The following is a 4,486-nucleotide window of genomic DNA, read 5'->3' as shown; positions in this document are numbered from 1 at the left end:
TTAGTTTAGTTAATATAACAAATTAGTTTCTAAATTAGTACTAATGTTTATACCTCTGCCATAAAAAGTTTGGTACCCAAATAAATTAGTTTGATATTTTAGAATTTATGAAAGGCATTTATATAATTATTTAAGCCACTGTTTAATCACTTTTGAGCTCTTAAACATTATACAAAATTTTGGTTTCTTCACCAACAATATTTATCAATTAATTGGCATAGCCTGCACATTTTAGTTTTGAAAATTGAAAACTTTTATTTTTTGACTTTATCTTTTAAATTTGAATTTGAACCGTTTTTGAATCAACGAGAGTTTAACAACAGTAATCGTGGTGACGTCGCATCATTAGCACATGATTACTGTAGCCTAATTATCTGGGCGTCACAATTCTCGTCCACTACAAGAAATCTCGTCCCGAGATTTAGCAGGTAGAGGGAAACAAAAGTGAGGTATTCATCTCGAACACGATTCTCGAGTTCCCAAGTGGCTTCATCTTCAGAACGATTTGACCATTGATCCTTTTAGAAATTTTGAAAGCCCCCTGACGGTGCGATGTTCAGTTTGACCAAGAACGCATACCGGACAGATACTTCAGACTTCGATGTAGCATTTTCAACTCTCAAAAAGGTGAAGCGCTTCACGCATTCAAGGGATAAATCCGTGCTTGGGCATTCTGAACAAGATGAGCATGGTAGCTCACTATCTCACTTGACGGATGTAGTACATGGACGGTTTTGGTGGCGCAAATGATAGAAGCGATATGTGTTTTCAACCATTCCATTCCCAGAATGGGGTCGATATTGGATGACTTCAAAACAATGGGGGAAACATGGAATTCCAGCCCTTCAATTTCAACTGGGACATTTAGGCTAACCATGGTGGTTCGACATTGGCCCGCAGGGGTGTGTACCACTAGCGGATTGTTCATCTCTTCAAACTTAAGGCCATGCATGGATGCAAATGAATGTGGTGCTCTTGTATCAAATAAAACAGAAGCTGGTATTGAGTTAACAAGAAGAGTACCCAACACAGTAGCAGTCTGGTCTTGAGCTTCATTCAGATCAATGTGGTTGGCCTGACCACGACCATAAGGCATGGCATTGTTGTTGCAGGGCTGATTGTTACCACGTCCAGTTGGAGGAAGTGCAAGTTGGTACAGATTCTAAGAGCAGTCCCTAGCACGGTGACGTGGTTGACCGCACCTGAAGAATAACCCATCATTGGGACGAGGAGCAGGAGCTCGGGGTGGTGCGGCTTGAAGTCTCGGCTGTCCAGGTGGTGGAGGAGGCAGACGAGATGCAGCAGGGGATTGTTTTGGTGTAGTGGCAGTTGGTGGCTTGAAGCAATGTCATCTTCAGCATAGCAGGACAAGTCAAGGAACTCCTGCTCATAAGCATCCACAATCTTGTTGCCATGGGTGAGGTTGCGGAACTCACGCTTCTTCCGGTCCATAATTCCCTGACAAATTGTCATGACCGGGTTTTCAGGATAATAATTTCCCAGAAAGTGGCCCTTGTGCTCACCAGCCCCAGGATTACTGTTAGCTGATGAGGCACCAACTTGATACAGAAACCCCAAGCAAAATACAAGATATGTAGTACAAGACCATTCTGGCCTATGAGTGCAACAAATGGTTTCTAGTGGTTGATGGCGGAAGCGGTTTGCGGATCATCAGCGTCTATGGGACTCCATTTCCCACAGGAACAGCTGACCTGGATAACTCCTATCTTCACGAGGCTGCTATCACCATTGTGTAGGTTCCGGGGTTGTCATCGCGACACTCCTCTCCACGCAAGAAATCTGGCCAAGACAATAGCCAGGGGCAAGCCAGTGAGTACTTTTGAATGTACTTGCAAACATTATGAACACAGTTATAAAATAACAAATGATAATCATGCTCTGAAATATTTCATGATCACAACGTTAGTCATGAAATGAAAATCCATGATTAATGCAAGCGGGTTATTTACAACATGAATCTGCAATAAGAGAGTAGAAATAGAATGCACCGATCGGGTGTCTGAAGTGACGCCTCGAAGGGATAATAATATAAAGCATGCCTCAGTCGGGCGTCTCAGTGACACCACATACAGGGCTTATAAATAAAAGATATAACAAGCATGCCACAGTCGGGCGTCTGTGCGACAACACATAAAGGGCTTATAAAGTAAATGAATAACAAGCATGCCACAGCCGGGCGTCTCTGCGACACCACATAAAGGTCTTATAAAGTAAATGAACAACAAGCATGCCACAGTCGGGCGTCTCTGCGACACCACATAAAGGGCTTATATGAGAATTAATCACAGTAAATATCCAGGAGGTAGAACCGTCCCAAGGACACTCAATAATCAAATAATGTAAATGGTTAGTCCATAATAATAGTAATCATAATCATCATGAGTCACAAGACATGATCCATGTTCTGGTTTAGCAATCTTTTCCTCCGTAGACCGACACTGAGACCGACACTTGACCCATCCCAGACTGTAGTCCTTAACCATAGACACGACTATTCGAATAGATATAATATCTGCAGAGGGTGTACTCTTTACCCACGAGTAACGGATTCCTTTAGTCCGTCGGGACTAATTTCGTCTATGGTCTTTTAATTGAAAACACACATGACTGCACACACCAGCCTAACTTACTGGTGTCTGGAATCACCCACGACACCCGTTAAGCGAAACACTAAGTGGGGAGGCTACAACCTCGACTAGCATGGGATCACAAAATTTATAACGCGCGCAAACTAGGGGAGCTACCCCCTTCGGCTCCAACCGAAACACCCATGCCCCCGAACTAGGTGGCATGCCTACCGGATGCAGCTGGTATCTTCCACCATGGCCTCTCTATATGGTGTGTGCTAGGAAGGGGTTGACAACTGACTGAACCGTACCCTGCCTATGGCAGGGACAAGTGGTAGTACGAGACAAGTATGGGGGTTACTGGAACAAGTCTCGATCTATGGTCGACCCAGGAGGTTAAAGCATTTCCTACATGATAAGCATAAGAATTATATCTCTCACCAATCAGACGGAACCACCACTCATCATACCTCGCCATGCCTTACCGGACACACCCGTCTCGACGAAGAACTAGGGACAAGCTCGTGTCTACCCAAGACAGAGGCTTTGCCGGGATCCTTCCGGTGGGCATGAAAGGCATACAAGGGTGATTACTATCACAAGCATATAAAATTTTAACCGCAAGAAATCTTCATTTGCGAACTCATGAGTATAATCATATTGTCACATAAAATAACGAATACTTCATGTCAAGATGGTGTTGTAACCGTATCAAACAACACACAACAAATATTATGCCAGGGTACAGAATGCTTGACTTCAAGAGTATGCAAGTGGGGGTGCACTTTTTGGAAAGTTGTTTCCCTCTCCAAAATCCTATTTAAGAGAAATTCAAATTAACATATAGTTTAAAAACAGTACAAAAAAGTTGTTTGAATTTGTTTCAAATAAACATGAAAATAAACTAGACAAAATTTGAGAAACAACAGAAAAAGAATCAAATCAATTGGACTTATATTTAAAAAGTTATAGCTAGTCAAAGTTTAGTCAAAACTATGTTGTTAAATAAAACAGAAAAAGAAAACGTTTCGAATAAGGATACGTTTTCGAGACGGAGGAGACGTACTTCTGGGTTTACGCCTCCACTTAAACCAGCGCAGGCCGGCTCGGTGTCACTGACAGTGGGTCCATGGGGCCCACTGGTCAGGTTTGACAAGTCGCCCGCGCCTCCCTCTCCTCTAGCCGAGCAGAGATGGGGCTCCGACGATCGCCTTCGACGCACGGCGGCTTCCCACAGCATTTCGAGTGCAGGCATGGATCCGCCAGTCCAGGGCGGTCCTCTCGTTGGTCGACAGGCTGGCGGGGACGAAGGGAGTCGCCGGCGGCGAGCTCTGCGGCGGACGGCGTCTCGGGAGGATTTGGGGTTTCGAGCTACGGTGGTTCTTGATCGCGTTTGAGAGGTGAGGTGGCTCCGCAAGGTTCAGGGGAGTTGAACGGTGGCACCGGATGGACGGGGGAGGTCCTGCTTGCAACGAATTGAATCGGAGCGTGGCGGTGGCCGAACTGGCCGGAGATGAGGAAGACGGCCTCCCTCCGTCGATGGCTGGCTATGGGAGCGCTAGGGGATGGTACGAGGTTGCCTGAGGGTCTGGACGAGCTCGGGGCTCCTTTTTATAGCGTGACTAGGTCGGTTCCGCGGCGTTCATGGATAGGATCGACGGCGGCAGTGGATAGGAACGGCGAACCGCCGTTCTGTAGCTTGCAGCGTGACGTGTCGAGGCTGGGGATGGCGGCAGAGGCTAGCAGACGAACGAGCACTGCTTCAGCGGCGAGCTGGCGAGTGAGAGTGGCTCGGGTGGCGCCGTCCATGGCAGGAGCCTGCTGTGGCCGGCCGCTAGCTGTCATGGCCGACCTGACGGCGGCGCTGTGGGGCTCTAGGGGCGGCCTAGAGGGTTCTG

Source organism: Triticum urartu, chromosome 7, assembly GCF_003073215.2.
Source record: "Triticum urartu cultivar G1812 chromosome 7, Tu2.1, whole genome shotgun sequence".
NCBI classification, from domain to species: domain Eukaryota; kingdom Viridiplantae; phylum Streptophyta; class Magnoliopsida; order Poales; family Poaceae; genus Triticum; species Triticum urartu.
The sequence above is the reverse complement of the archived record's forward strand: the minus strand, read 5'-3'. Positions refer to the sequence as shown.